Genomic DNA, 16,190 nt, shown 5'->3' on the forward strand with positions numbered 1-16,190 from the left:
ATTCTGATTTTACTAAGTGACCAACCATCCAAGATGGACCCCTAATGAAGTACTAGGAAATGGGGACCCTGGATACCTCGATGTGTGTAGGATAACACCCTCAGACAGTCAGTGTAAATAATCAAATCCTTTTATCAATTTGAGTCCAGATACAGATCATTAAATGTCAGTAAGGATCCCTCTCTATTACAGTGGCAGAGGTCAACAAAACTCACAGCTGGTGTTTCTGTAGTGTAGTGGTTATCACATTCGCCTAACACGCAAAAGGTCCCCAGTTCGAAACCAGGCAGAAACAAGCGTTAGATCTCCTTTTATATAGGACATGTGAGATGTAAAATTGATAAAACATCTTGTAAATAGTTGTATCAACAGGAACTTTTAATGTCATTGCAACACCATCTACCTATCCACCTTCATATATGATTTAACAATCATTTCCATAGGCCTCCTGTATATCTTAGCAATAGTTCCTGTCAGGCACCTAACCTCTCTATGTCTTTCAGGAACAAGTCACAGGGATGATGTCAATGAGGATTCAGGGAGACATAGAAAGGGGATGCGACCATTGCATCCCAGCTTCTTTATTGAATGATGTGCGGAAGCCATTTATCTGCCAGGAACCACTCATCATTGTTCTTGGTCATGACACAGGGATCTGTGACTTGCCGTAACTCCCTGCCTAAAATTGAACAAGACATTACCGTTACATCCTGTAGCGGGAAGGGGTTAATTTTATTAGTTAACCATAGAGCAGCAGCAAAACTTAACTATGAATTACAAAACATCTTCTTATAAATTAGTTAATAGTGAAGATAGAATTGAAGAACATTGTTCAACGTTATGTGCATACAGTGAAGCGGCCTCGTTAGCACAGTAGGTAGCGCGTCAGTCTCATATTCAACACTTCCTCACCACTGTCTTTCTATGTTGTCAAACCAGCCATATTGCTATAAGACGAATTAGAGGTTGCACTGACAGCCAAAGGCTCCAATGAGTGGGCAAGAACTGATTCATATGGCTATTTCCCTCCTAGTCACTCAATGGGAGTGCTGTGTTCAAAATGTGTAAGTGTCTGTGCACTTCCGCATATAGTGATGGGAGATAGCTAGTTGACTGTAGTGTCAACTATGGGTGTTCAGGTTGAGATCAGATCTTCCTTAATACCAATACATCAATAGTAAATTTGATCTTGTAACTATACTAGGTCTACAACAGAAAAATAAAAGAGTAAAACTTAAATGAAACAAAAAACAAATGAAAAGATCAAAAAATTATGAAAACGAAATACGACAATATTCCCTGTCCTTCTCCCCAGCGTGAGGAAACCACTTCAATCACTGTGAGACACATACAAAAATGTCTGAATGTCACACAGAATGAACGGCACCCCATAATTTAGGAAATTTTACCAGAATTTAATCATACTACACCTATGTGGTATAATGAGACACAAGGTGGGAAAGGACTATCTCTGGATTCTGATTTTACTAAGTGACCAACCATCCAAGATGGACCCCTAATGAAGTACTAGGAAATGGGGACCCTGGATACCTCGATGTGTGTAGGATAACACCCTCAGACAGTCAGTGTAAATAATCAAATCCTTTTATCAATTTGAGTCCAGATACAGATCATTAAATGTCAGTAAGGATCCCTCTCTATTACAGTGGCAGAGGTCAACAAAGCTCACAGCTGGTGTTTCTGTAGTGTAGTGGTTATCACATTCGCCTAACACGCGAAAGGTCCCCAGTTCGAAACCGGGCAGAAACAAGCGTTAGATATCCTTTTATATAGGACATGTGAGATGTAAAATTGATATAAGATCTTGTAAATAGTTGTATCAACAGGAACTTTTAATGTCATTGCAACACCATCTACCTATCCACCTTCATATATGATTTAACAATCATTTCCATAGGCCTCCTGTATATCTTAGCAATAGTTCCTGTCAGGCACCTAACCTCTCTATGTCTTTCAGGAACAAGTCACAGGGATGATGTCAATGAGGATTCAGGGAGAAATAGAAAGGGGATGCGACCATTGCATCCCAGCTTCTTTATTGAATGATGTGCGGAAGCCATTTATCTGCCAGGAACCACTCATCATTGTTCTTGGTCATGACACAGGGATCTGTGACTTGCCGTAACTCCCTGCCTAAAATTGAACAAGACATTACCGTTACATCCTGTAGCGGGAAGGGGTTAATTTTATTAGTTAACCATAGAGCAGCAGCAAAACATAACTATGAATTACAAAACATCTTCTTATAAATTAGTTAATAGTGAAGATAGAATTGAAGAACATTGTTCAACGTTATGTGCATACAGTGAAGCGGCCTCGTTAGCACAGTAGGTAGCGCGTCAGTCTCATATTCAACACTTCCTCACCACTGTCTTTCTATGTTGTCAAACCAGCCATATTGCTATAAGACGAATTAGAGGTTGCACTGACAGCCAAAGGCTCCAATGAGTGGGCAAGAACTGATTCATATGGCTATTTCCCTCCTAGTCACTCAATGGGAGTGCTGTGTTCAAAATGTGTAAGTGTCTGTGCACTTCCGCATATAGTGATGGGAGATAGCTAGTTGACTGTAGTGTCAACTATGGGTGTTCAGGTTGAGATCAGATCTTCCTTAACACCAATACATCAATAGTACATTTGATCTTGTAACTATACTAGGTCTACAACAGAATAATAGAAGAGTAAAATTTAAATGAAACAAAAAACAAATGAAAAGATCAAAAAATTATGAAAACGAAATACGACAATATTCCCTGTCCTTCTCCCCAGCGTGAGGAAACCACTTTAATCACTGTGAGACACATACAAAAATGTCTGAATGTCACATAGAATGAACGGCACCCCATAATTTAGGAAATTTTACCAGAATTCAATCATACTACACCTATGTGGTATAATGAGACACAAGGTGGGAAAGGACTATCTCTGGATTCTGATTTTACTAAGTGACCAACCATCCAAGATGGACCCCTAATGAAGTACTAGGAAATGGGGACCCTGGATACCTCGATGTGTGTAGGATAACACCCTCAGACAGTCAGTGTAAATAATCAAATCCTTTTATCAATTTGAGTCCAGATACAGATCATTAAATGTCAGTAAGGATCCCTCTCTATTACAGTGGCAGAGGTCAACAAAGCTCACAGCTGGTGTTTCTGTAGTGTAGTGGTTATCACATTCGCCTAACACGCGAAGGGTCCCTGGTTCAAAACCGGACAGAAACAAGAAATAGATCTCCTTTTATATAGGACATGTGAGATGTAGAATTGATATAACATCTTGTAAATAGTTGTATCAACGGGAACTTTTAATGTCATTGCAACACCATCTACCTATCCACCTTCATATATGATTTAACAATCATTTCCATACGCCTCCTGTATATCTTAGCAATAGCTCCTGTCGGGCACCTAACCTCTCTATGTCTTTCAGAAACAAGTCACAGGGATGATGTCAATGAGGTTTCAGGGAGACATAGAAAGGGGATGCGACCATTGCATCCCAGCTTCTTTATTGAATGGTGTGCGGAAGCCATTTATCTGCCAGGAACCACTCATCATTGTTCTTGGTCATGACACAGGCATCTGTGACTTGCCGTAACTCCCTGCCTAAAATTGAACAAGACATTACCGTTACATCCTGTAGCGGGAAGGGGTTAATTTTATTAGTTAACCATAGAGCAGCAGCAAAACATAACTATGAATTAGAAAACATCTTCTTATAAATTAGTTAATAGTGAAGATAGAATTGAAGAACATTGTTCAACGTTATTTGCATACAGTGAAGCAGCCTCGTTAGCACAGTAGGTAGCACGTCAGTCTCATAATCAACACTTCCTCACCACTGTCTTTCTATGTTGTCAAACCAGCCATATTGCTATGAGACGACTTAGAGGTTGCACTGACAGCCAGAGGCTCCAATGAGTGGGCAAGAACTGATTCATATGGCTATTTCCCTCCTAGTCACTCAATGGGAGTGCTGTGTTCAAAATGTGTAAGTGTCTGTGCACTTCCGCATATAGTGATGGGAGATAGCTAGTTGACTGTAGTGTCAACTATGGGTGTTCAGGTTGAGATCAGATCTTCCTTAACACCAATACATCAATAGTAAATTTGATCTTGTAACTATACTAGGTCTACAACGGAATAATAAAAGAGTAAAACTTAAATGAAACAAAAAACAAATGAAAAGATCAAAAAATTATGAAAACAAAATACAACAATATTCCCTGTCCTTCTCCCCAGCGTGAGGAAACCACTTTAATCACTGTGAGACACATACAAAAATGTCTGAATGTCACATAGAATGAACGGCACCCCATAATTTAGGAAATTTTACCAGAATTCAATCATACTACACCTATGTGGTATAATGAGACACAAGGTGGGAAAGGACTATCTCTGGATTCTGATTTTACTAAGTGACCAACCATCCAAGATGGACCCCTAATGAAGTACTAGGAAATGGGGACCCTGGATACCGCGATGTGTGTAGGATAACACCCTCAGACAGTCAGTGTAAATAATTAAATCCTTTTATCAATTTGAGTCCAGATACAGATCATTAAATGTCAGTAAGGATCCCTCTCTATTACAGTGGCAAAGGTCAACAAAGCTCACAGCTGGTGTTTCTGTAGTGTAGTGGTTATCACATTCGCCTAACACGCGAAAAGTCCCCGGTTCAAAACCGGGCAGAAACAAGCATTAGATCTCCTTTTATATAGGACATGTGAGATGTAGAATTGATATAACATCTTGTAAATAGTTGTATCAACGGGAACTTTTAATGTCATTGCAACACCATCTACCTATCCACCTTCATATATGATTTAACAATCATTTCCATACGCCTCCTGTATATCTTAGCAATAGCTCCTGTCGGGCACCTAACCTCTCTATGTCTTTCAGGAACAAGTCACAGGGATGATGTCAATGAGGTTTCAGGGAGACATAGAAAGGGGATGCGACCATTGCATCCCAGCTTCTTTATTGAATGGTGTGCGGAAGCCATTTATCTGCCAGGAACCACTCATCATTGTTCTTGGTCATGACAGAGGGATCTGTGACTTGCCGTAACTCCCTGCCTAAAATTGAACAAGACATTACCGTTACATCCTGTAGCGGGAAGGGGTTAATTTTATTAGTTAACCATAGAGCAGCAGCAAAACATAACTATGAATTATAAAACATCTTCTTATAAATTAGTTAATAGTGAAGATAGAATTGAAGAACATTGTTCAACGTTATGTGCATACAGTGAAGCGGCCTCGTTAGCACAGTAGGTAGCACGTCAGTCTCATAATCAACACTTCCTCACCACTGTCTTTCTATGTTGTTACACAAGCCATATTGCTATGAGACGACTTAGAGGTTGCACTGACAGCCAAAGGCTCCAATGAGTGGGCAAGAACTGGTTCATATAGCTATTTCCCTCCTAGTCACTCAATGGGAGTGCTGTGTTCAAAATGTGTAAGTGTCTGTGCACTTCCGCATATAGTGATGGGAGATAGCTAGTTGACTGTAGTGTCAACTATGGGTGTTCAGGTTGAGATCAGATCTTCCTTAACACCAATACATCAATAGTAAATTTGATCTTGTAACTATACTAGGTCTACAACGGAATAATAAAAGAGTAAAACTTAAATGAAACAAAAAACAAATGAAAAGATCAAAAAATTATGAAAACAAAATACGACAATATTCCCTGTCCTCCTCCCCAGCGTGAGGAAACCACTTTAATCACTGTGAGACACATACAAAAATGTCTGAATGTCACATAGAATGAACGGCACCCCGTAATTTAGGAAATTTTACCAGAATTCAATCATGCTACACCTATGTGGTATAATGAGACACAAGGTGGGAAAGGACTATCTCTGGATTCTGATTTTACTAAGTGACCAACCATCCAAGATGGACCCCTAATGAAGTAGTAGGAAATGGGGACCCTGGATACCGCGATGTGTGTAGGATAACACCCTCAGACAGTCAGTGTAAATAATTAAATCCTTTTATCAATTTGAGTCCAGATACAGATCATTAAATGTCAGTAAGGATCCCTGTCTATTACAGTGGCAAAGGTCAACAAAGCTCACAGCTGGTGTTTCTGAAGTGTAGTGGTTATCACATTCGCCTAACACGCGAAAAGTCCCCGGTTCAAAACCGGGCAGAAACAAGCATTAGATCTCCTTTTATATAGGACATGTGAGATGTAGAATTGATATAACATCTTGTAAATAGTTGTATCAACGGGAACTTTTAATGTCATTGCAACACCATCTACCTATCCACCTTCATATATGATTTAACAATCATTTCCATACGCCTCCTGTATATCTTAGCAATAGCTCCTGTCGGGCACCTAACCTCTCTATGTCTTTCAGGAACAAGTCACAGGGATGATGTCAATGAGGTTTCAGGGAGACATAGAAAGGGGATGCGACCATTGCATCCCAGCTTCTTTATTGAATGGTGTGCGGAAGCCATTTATCTGCCAGGAACCACTCATCATTGTTCTTGGTCATGAAAGAGGGATCTGTGACTTGCCGTAACTCCCTGCCTAAAATTGAACAAGACATTACCGTTACATCCTGTAGCGGGAAGGGGTTAATTTTATTAGTTAACCATAGAGCAGCAGCAAAACATAACTATGAATTATAAAACATCTTCTTATAAATTAGTTAATAGTGAAGATAGAATTGAAGAACATTGTTCAACGTTATGTGCATACAGTGAAGCGGCCTCGTTAGCACAGTAGGTAGCACGTCAGTCTCATAATCAACACTTCCTCACCACTGTCTTTCTATGTTGTTAAACCAGCCATATTGCTATGAGACGACTTAGAGGTTGCACTGACAGCCAAAGGCTCCAATGAGTGGGCAAGAACTGATTCATATGGCTATTTCCCTCCTAGTCACTCAATGGGAGTGCTGTGTTCAAAATGTGTAAGTGTCTGTGCACTTCCGCATATAGTGATGGGAGATAGCTAGTTGACTGTAGTGTCAACTATGGGTGTTCAGGTTAAGATCAGATCTTCCTTAACACCAATACATCAATAGTAAATTTGATCTTGTAACTATACTAGGTCTACAACGGAAAAATAAAAGAGTAAAACTTAAATGAAACAAAAAACAAATGAAAAGATCAAAAAATTATGAAAACAAAATACGACAATATTCCCTGTCCTCCTCCCCAGCGTGAGGAAACCACTTTAATCACTGTGAGACACATACAAAAATGTCTGAATGTCACATAGAATGAACGGCACCCCATAATTTAGGAAATTTTACCAGAATTCAATCATACTACACCTATGTGGTATAATGAGACACAAGGTGGGAAAGGACTATCTCTGGATTCTGATTTTACTAAGTGACCAACCATCCAAGATGGACCCCTAATGAAGTACTAGGAAATGGGGACCATGGATACCTCGATGTGTTTAGGATAACACCCGCAGACAGTCAGTGTAAATAATCAAATCCTTTTATCAATTTGATTCCAGATACAGATCATTAAATGTCAGTAAGTATCCCTCTTTATTACAGTGGCAGAGGTCAACAAATCTCACAGCTGGTGTTTCTGTAGTGTAGTGGTTATCACATTCGCCTAACACGTGAAAGGTCCCCGGTTCGAAACCGGGCAGAAACAAGCGTTAGATCTCCTTTTATATAGGACATGTGAGATGTAAAATTGATATAACATCTTGTAAATAGTTGTATCAACAGGAACTTTTAATGTCATTGCAACATCATCTACCTATCCACCTTCTTATATGATTTAACAATCATTTCCATACGCCTCCTGTATATCTTAGCAATAGCTCCTGTAGGGCACCTAACCTCTCTATGTCTTTCAGGAACAAGTCACAGGGATGATGTCAATGAGGTTTCAGGGAGACATAGAAAGGGGATGCGACCATTGCATCCCAGCTTCTTTATTGAATGGTGTGCGGAAGCCATTTATCTGCCAGGAACCACTCATCATTGTTCTTGGTCATGACACAGAGATCTGTGACTTGCCGTAACTCCATGCCTAAAATTGAACAAGACATTACCGTTACATCCTGTAGCGGGAAGGGATTAATTTTATTAGTTAACCATAGAGCAGCAGCAAAACATAACTATGAATTACAAAACATCTTCTTATAAATTAGTTAATAGTGAAGATAGAATTGAAGAACATTGTTCAACGTTATGTGCATACAGTGAAGCGGCCTCGTTAGCACAGTAGGTAGCGCGTCAGTCTCATAATCAACACTTCCTCACCACTGTCTTTCTATGTTGTCAAACCAGCCATATTGCTATGAGACGACGTAGAGGTTGCACTGACAGCCAAAGGCTCCAATGAGTGGGCAAGAACTGATTCATATGGCTATTTCCCTCCTAGTCACTCAATGGGAGTGCTGTGTTCAAAATGTGTAAGTGTCTGTGCACTTCCGCAAATAGTGATGGGAGATAGCTAGTTGAATGTAGTGTCAACTATGGGTGTTCAGGTTGAGATCAGATCTTCCTTAACACCAATACATCAATAGTAAATTTGATCTTGTAACTATACTAGGTCTACAACAGAATAATAAAAGAGTAAAACTTAAATGAAACAAAAAATAAATAAAAAGATCAAAAAATTATGAAAACGAAATACGACAATATTCCCTGTCCTTCTCCCCAGCGTGAGAAAACCACTTTAATCACTGTGAGACACATACAAAAATGTCTGAATGTCACACAGAATGAACGGCACCCCATAATTTAGGAAATTATACCAGAATTTAATCATACTACACCTATGTGGTATAATGAGACACAAGGTGGGAAAGGACTATCTCTGGATTCTGATTTTACTAAGTTACCAAATATCCAAGATGGACCCCTAATGAAGTACTAGGAAATGGGGACCCTGGATACCTCGATGTGTTTAGGATAACACCCGCAGACAGTCAGTGTAAATAATCAAATCCTTTTATCAATTTGATTCCAGATACAGATCATTAAATGTCAGTAAGGATCCCTCTTTATTACAGTGGCAGAGGTCAACAAATCTCACAGCTGCTGTTTCTGTAGTGTAGTGGTTATCACATTCGCCTAACACGTGAAAGGTCCCCGGTTCGAAACCGGGCAGAAACAAGCGTTAGATCTCCTTTTATATAGGACATGTGAGATGTAAAATTGATATAACATCTTGTAAATAGTTGTATCAACAGGAACTTTTAATGTCATTGCAACATCATCTACCTATCCACCTTCTTATATGATTTAACAATCATTTCCATACGCCTCCTGTATATCTTAGCAATAGCTCCTGTAGGGCACCTAACCTCTCTATGTCTTTCAGGAACAAGTCACAGGGATGATGTCAATGAGGTTTCAGGGAGACATAGAAAGGGGATGCGACCATTGCATCCCAGCTTCTTTATTGAATGGTGTGCGGAAGCCATTTATCTGCCAGGAACCACTCATCATTGTTCTTGGTCATGACACAGAAATCTGTGACTTGCCGTAACTCCCTGCCTAAAATTGAACAAGACATTACCGTTACATCCTGTAGCGGGAAGGGGTTAATTTTATTAGTTAACCATAGAGCAGCAGCAAAACATAACTATGAATTACAAAACATCTTCTTATAAATTAGTTAATAGTGAAGATAGAATTGAAGAACATTGTTCAACGTTATGTGCATACAGTGAAGCTGCCTCGTTAGCACAGTAGGTAGAGCGTCAGTCTCATAATCAACACTTCCTCACCACTGTCTTTCTATGTTGTCAAACCAGCCATATTGCTATGAGACGACTTAGAGGTTGCACTGACAGCCAAAGGCTCCAATGAGTGGGCAAGAACTGATTCATATGGCTATTTCCCTCCTAGTCACTCAATGGGAGTGCTGTGTTCAAAATGTGTAAGTGTCTGTGCACTTCCACATATAGTGATGGGAGATAGCTAGTTGACTGTAGTGTCAACTATGGGTGTTCAGGTTGAGATCAGATCTTCCTTAACACCAATACATCAATAGTAAATTTGATCTTGTAACTATACTAGGTCTACAACGGAATAATAAAAGAGTAAAACTTAAATGAAACAAAAAATAAATAAAAAGATCAAAAAATTATGAAAACGAAATACGACAATATTCCCTGTCCTTCTCCCCAGCGTGAGAAAACCACTTTAATCACTGTGAGACACATACAAAAATGTCTGAATGTCACACAGAATGAACGGCACCCCATAATTTAGGAAATTATACCAGAATTTAATCATACTACACCTATGTGGTATAATGAGACACAAGGTGGGAAAGGACTATCTCTGGATTCTGATTTTACTAAGTGACCAACCATCCAAGATGGACCCCTAATGAAGTACTAGGAAATGGGGACCCTGGATACCTCGATGTGTGTAGGATAACACCCTCAGACAGTCAGTGTAAATAATCAAATCCTTTTATCAATTTGATTCCAGATACAGATCATTAAATGTCAGTAAGGATCCCTCTCTATTACAGTGGCAGAGGTCAACAATTCTCACAGCTGGTGTTTCTGTAGTGTAGTGGTTATCACATTCGCCTAACACGCGAAAGGTCCCCAGTTCGAAACCGGGCAGAAACAAGCGTTAGATCTCCTTTTATATGTGAGATGTAAAATTGATATAACATCTTGTAAATAGTTGTATCAACGGGAACTTTTAATGTCATTACAACACCATCTACCTATCCACCTTCATATATGATTTAACAATCATTTCCATACGCCTCCTGTATATCTTAGCAATAGCTCCTGTCGGGCACCTAACCTCTCTATGTCTTTCAGGAACAAGTCACAGGGATGATGTCAATGAGGTTTCAGGGAGACATAGAAAGGGGATGCGACCATTGCATCCCAGCTTCTTTATTGAATGGTGTGCGGAAGCCATTTATCTGCCAGGAACCACTCATCATTGTTCTTGGTCATGACACAGGGATCTGTGACTTGCCGTAACTCCCTGCCTAAAATTGAACAAGACATTACCGTTACATCCTGTAGCGGGAAGGGGTTAATTTTATTAGTTAACTATAGAGCAGCAGCAAAACATAAATATGAATTACAAAACATCTTCTTAAAAATTAGTTAATAGTGAAGATAGAATTGAAGAACATTGTTCAACGCTATGTGCATACAGTAAAGCGGCCTCGTTAGCACAGTAGGTAGCGCGTCAGTCTCATAATCAACACTTCCTCACCACTGTCTTTCTATGTTGTTAAACCAGCCATATTGCTATGAGACGACTTAGAGGTTGCACTGACAGCCAAAGGCTTCAATGAGTGGGCAAGAACTGATTCATATGGCTATTTCCCTCCTAGTCACTCAATGGGAGTGCTGTGTTCAAAATGTGTAAGTGTCTGTGCACTTCCGCATATAGTGATGGGAGATAGCTAGTTGACTGTAGTGTCAACTATGGGTGTTCAGGTTGAGATCAGATCTTCCTTAACACCAATACATCAATAGTAAATTTGATCTTGTAACTATACTAGGTCTACAACAGAATAATAAAAGAGTAAAACTTAAATGAAACAAAAAACAAATGAAAAGATCAAAAAATTATGAAAACGAAATACGACAATATTCCCTGTCCTTCTCCCCAGCGTGAGGAAACCACTTTAATCACTGTGAGACACATACAGAAATGTCTGAATGTCACACAGAATGAACGGCACCCCATAATTTAGGAAATTATACCAGAATTCAATCATACTACACCTATGTGGTATAATGAGACACAAGGTGGGAAAGGACTATCTCTGGATTCTGATTTTACTAAGTGACCAACCATCCAAGATGGACCCCTAATAAAGTACTAGGAAATGGGGACCCTGGATACCTCGATGTGTGTAGGATAACACCCTCAGACAGTCAGTGTAAATAATCAAATCCTTTTATCAATTTGAGTCCAGATACAGATCATTAAATGTCAGTAAGGATACCTCTCTATTACAGTGGCAGAGGTCAACCAAGCTCACAGCTGGTGTTTCTGTAGTGTAGTGGTTATCACATTCACCTAACACCTGAAAGGTCCAAGTTTCGAAACCGGGGTAAAACAAGCGCTAGATCTCCTTTTATATAGGACATGTGAGATGTAAGATTGATATAACATCTTGTAAATAGTTGTATCAATAGGAACTTGTAATGTCATTGCAACACCATCTATCTATCCACCTTCATATATGATTTAACAATCATTTCCATACGCCTCCTGTATATCTTAGCAATAGCTCCTGTCGGGCACCTAACCTCTCTGTCTTTCAGGAACAAGTCACAGGGATGATGTCAATGAGGTTTCAGGGAGACATAGAAAGGGGATGCGACCATTGCATCCCAGCTTCTTTATTGAATGGTGTGCGGAAGCCATTTATCTGCCAGGAACCACTCATCATTGTTCTTGGTCATGACACAGGGATCTGTGACTTGCCGTAACTCCCTGCCTAAAATTGAACAAGACATTACCGTTACATCCTGTAGCGGGAAGGGGTTAATTTTATTAGTTAACTATAGAGCAGCAGCAAAACATAAATATGAATTACAAAACATCTTCTTAAAAATTAGTTAATAGTGAAGATAGAATTGAAGAACATTGTTCAACGCTATGTGCATACAGTGAAGCGGCCTCGTTAGCACAGTAGGTAGCGCGTCAGTCTCATAATCAACACTTCCTCACCACTGTCTTTCTATGTTGTTAAACCAGCCATATTGCTATGAGATGACTTAGTGGTTGCACTGACAGCCAAAGGCTTCAATGAGTGGGCAAGAACTGATTCATATGGCTATTTCCCTCCTAGTCACTCAATGGGAGTGCTGTGTTCAAAATGTGTAAGTGTCTGTGCACTTCCGCATATAGTGATGGGAGATAGCTAGTTGACTGTAGTGTCAACTATGGGTGTTCAGGTTGAGATCAGATCTTCCTTAACACCAATACATCAATAGTAAATTTGATCTTGTAACTATACTAGGTCTACAACAGAATAATAAAAGAGTAAAACTTAAATAAAACAAAAAACAAATGAAAAGATCAAAAAATTATGAAAACGAAATACGACAATATTCCCTGTCCTTCTCCCCAGCGTGAGGAAACCACTTTAATCACTGTGAGACACATACAGAAATGTCTGAATGTCACACAGAATGAACGGCACCCCATAATTTAGGAAATTATACCAGAATTCAATCATACTACACCTATGTGGTATAATGAGACACAAGGTGGGAAAGGACTATCTCTGGATTCTGATTTTACTAAGTGACCAACCATCCAAGATGGACCCCTAATAAAGTACTAGGAAATGGGGACCCTGGATACCTCGATGTGTGTAGGATAACACCCTCAGACAGTCAGTGTAAATAATCAAATCCTTTTATCAATTTGAGTCCAGATACAGATCATTAAATGTCAGTAAGGATACCTCTCTATTACAGTGGCAGAGGTCAACCAAGCTCACAGCTGGTGTTTCTGTAGTGTAGTGGTTATCACATTCGCCTAACACCCTAAAGGTCCACGTTTCGAAACCGGGGTAAAACAATCGCTAGGTCTCCTTTTATATAGGACATGTGAGATGTAAAATTTATATAACATCTTGTAAATAGTTGTATCAACGGGAACTTTTAATGTCATTGCAACACCATCTACCTATCCACCTTCATATATGATTTAACAATCATTTCCATACGCCTCCAGTATATCTTAGCAATAGCTCCTGTCGGGCACCTAACCTCTCTATGTCTTTCAGGAACAAGTCACATTGATGATGTCAATGAGGTTTCAGAGAGACATAGAAAGGGGATGCGACCATTGCATCCCAGCTTCTTTATTGAATGGTGTGCGGAAGCCATTTATCTGCCAGGAACCACTCATCATTGTTCTTGGTCATGACACAGGGATCTGTGACTTGCCGTAACTCCCTGCCTAAAATTGAACAAGACATTACCGTTACATCCTGTAGCGGGAAGGGGTTAATTTTATTAGTTAACCATAGAGCAGCAGCAAAACATAACTATGAATTACAAAACATCTTCTTATAAATTAGTTAATAGTGAAGTAAGAATTAAAGAACATTGTTCAACGTTATGTGCATACAGTGAAGCGGCCTCGTTAGCACAGTAGGTAGCGCGTCAGTCTCATAATCAACACTTCCTCACCACTGTCTTTCTATGTTGTCAAACCAGCCATATTGCTATGAGACGACGTAGAGGTTGCACTGACAGCCAAAGGCTCCAATGAGTGGGCAAGAACTGATTCATATGGCTAATTCCCTCCTAGTCACTCAATGGGAGTGCTGTGTTCAAAATGTGTAAGTGTCTGTGCACTTCCGCATATAGTGATGGGAGATAGCTAGTTGACTGTAGTGTGAACTATGGGTGTTCAGGTTGAGATCAGATCTTACTTAACACCAATACATCAATAGTAAATTTGATCTTGTAACTATACTAGGTCTACAACGGAATAATAAAAGAGTAAAACTTAAATGAAACAAAAAATAAATAAAAAGATCAAAAAATTATGAAAACGAAATACGACAATATTCCCTGTCCTTCTCCCCAGCGTGAGAAAACCACTTTAATCACTGTGAGACACATACAAAAATGTCTGAATGTCACACAGAATGAACGGCACCCCATAATTTAGGAAATTATACCAGAATTTAATCATACTACACCTATGTGGTATAATGAGACACAAGGTGGGAAAGGACTATCTCTGGATTCTGATTTTACTAAGTGACCAACCATCCAAGATGGACCCCTAATGAAGTACTAGGAAATGGGGACCCTGGATACCTCGATGTGTGTAGGATAACACCCTCAGACAGTCAGTGTAAATAATCAAAACCTTTTATCAATTTGAGTCCAGATACAGATCATTAAATGTCAGTAAGGATCCCTCTCTATTACAGTGGCAGAGGTCAACAAAGCTCACAGCTGGTGTTTCTGTAGTGCAGTGGTTGTCACATTCTCCTAACACGTGAAAGGTCCCCAGTTCGAAACCGGGCAGAAACAAGCGTTAGATCTCCTTTTATATAGGACATGTGAGATGTAAAATTGATATAACATCTTGTAAATAGTTGTATCAACAGGAACTTTTAATGTCATTGCAACACCATCTACCTATCCACCTTCATATATGATTTAACAATCATTTCCATACGCCTCCTGTATATCTTAGCAATAGCTCCTGTCGGGCACCTAACCTCTCTATGTCTTTCAGGAACAAGTCACAGGGATGATGTCAATGAGGTTTCAGGGAGACATAGAAAGGGGATGCGACCATTGCATCCCAGCTTCTTTATTGAATGGTGTGCGGAAGCCATTTATCTGCCAGGAACCACTCATCATTGTTCTTGGTCATGACACAGGGATCTGTGACTTGCCGTAACTCCCTGCCTAAAATTGAACAAGACATTACCGTTACATCCTGTAGCGGGAAGGGGTTAATTTTATTAGTTAACCATAGAGCAGCAGCAAAACATAACTATGAATTACAAAACATCTTCTTATAAATTAGTTAATAGTGAAGATAGAATTGAAGAACATTGTTCAACGTTATGTGCATACAGTGAAGCGGCCTCGTTAGCACAGTAGGTAGCGCATCAGTCTCATAATCAACACTTCCTCACCACTGTCTTTCTATGTTGTCAAACCAGCCATATTGCTATGAGACGACGTAGAGGTTGCACTGACAGCCAAAGGCTCCAATGAGTGGGCAAGAACTGATTCATATGGCTATTTCCCTCCTTGTCACTCAATGGGAGTGCTGTGTTCAAAATGTGTAAGTGTCTGTGCACTTCCGCATATAGTGATGGGAGATAGCTAGTTGACTGTAGTGTCAACTATGGGTGTTCAGGTTGAGATCAGATCTTCCTTAACACCAATACATCAATAGTAAATTTGATCTTGTAACTATACTAGGTCTACAACAGAATAATAAAAGAGTAAAACTTAAATGAAACAAAAAAAAAATGAAAAGATCAAAAGATTATGAAAACGAAATACGACAATATTCCCTGTCCTTCTCCCCAGCGTGAGGAAACCACTTTAATCACTGTGAGACACATATAAAAATGTCTGAATGTCACACAGAATGAACGGCACCCCATAATTTAGGAAATTATACCAGAATTCAATCATACTACACCTATGTGGAATAATGAGAC

General features: G+C 39.5%; 6 non-coding genes across 6 annotated transcripts; all 6 read left to right on the forward strand.

The window, feature by feature from the left end:
* Nucleotides 1-1,697: 1,697 nt before the first annotated feature.
* TRNAV-AAC (transfer RNA valine (anticodon AAC)) lies at nucleotides 1,698-1,770 on the forward strand. The gene has a single exon. It is a non-coding gene; the product is annotated as a tRNA-Val (tRNA).
* Nucleotides 1,771-3,172: 1,402 nt separating this feature from the next.
* On the forward strand, nucleotides 3,173-3,245 carry TRNAV-AAC (transfer RNA valine (anticodon AAC)). The gene has a single exon. It is a non-coding gene; the product is annotated as a tRNA-Val (tRNA).
* A 1,402-nt stretch (nucleotides 3,246-4,647) lies between these two features.
* On the forward strand, nucleotides 4,648-4,720 carry TRNAV-AAC (transfer RNA valine (anticodon AAC)). Its single transcript has one exon. It is a non-coding gene; the product is annotated as a tRNA-Val (tRNA).
* Nucleotides 4,721-7,597: 2,877 nt separating this feature from the next.
* Nucleotides 7,598-7,670, forward strand: TRNAV-AAC (transfer RNA valine (anticodon AAC)). Its single transcript has one exon. It is a non-coding gene; the product is annotated as a tRNA-Val (tRNA).
* Nucleotides 7,671-9,072: 1,402 nt separating this feature from the next.
* Nucleotides 9,073-9,145, forward strand: TRNAV-AAC (transfer RNA valine (anticodon AAC)). The gene has a single exon. It is a non-coding gene; the product is annotated as a tRNA-Val (tRNA).
* A 1,402-nt stretch (nucleotides 9,146-10,547) lies between these two features.
* TRNAV-AAC (transfer RNA valine (anticodon AAC)) lies at nucleotides 10,548-10,620 on the forward strand. The gene has a single exon. It is a non-coding gene; the product is annotated as a tRNA-Val (tRNA).
* Nucleotides 10,621-16,190: the final 5,570 nt, after the last annotated feature.

The sequence above is a fragment of the Mixophyes fleayi genome (assembly GCF_038048845.1).
Source record: "Mixophyes fleayi isolate aMixFle1 chromosome 4 unlocalized genomic scaffold, aMixFle1.hap1 SUPER_4_unloc_5, whole genome shotgun sequence".
NCBI lineage: Eukaryota > Metazoa > Chordata > Amphibia > Anura > Limnodynastidae > Mixophyes > Mixophyes fleayi.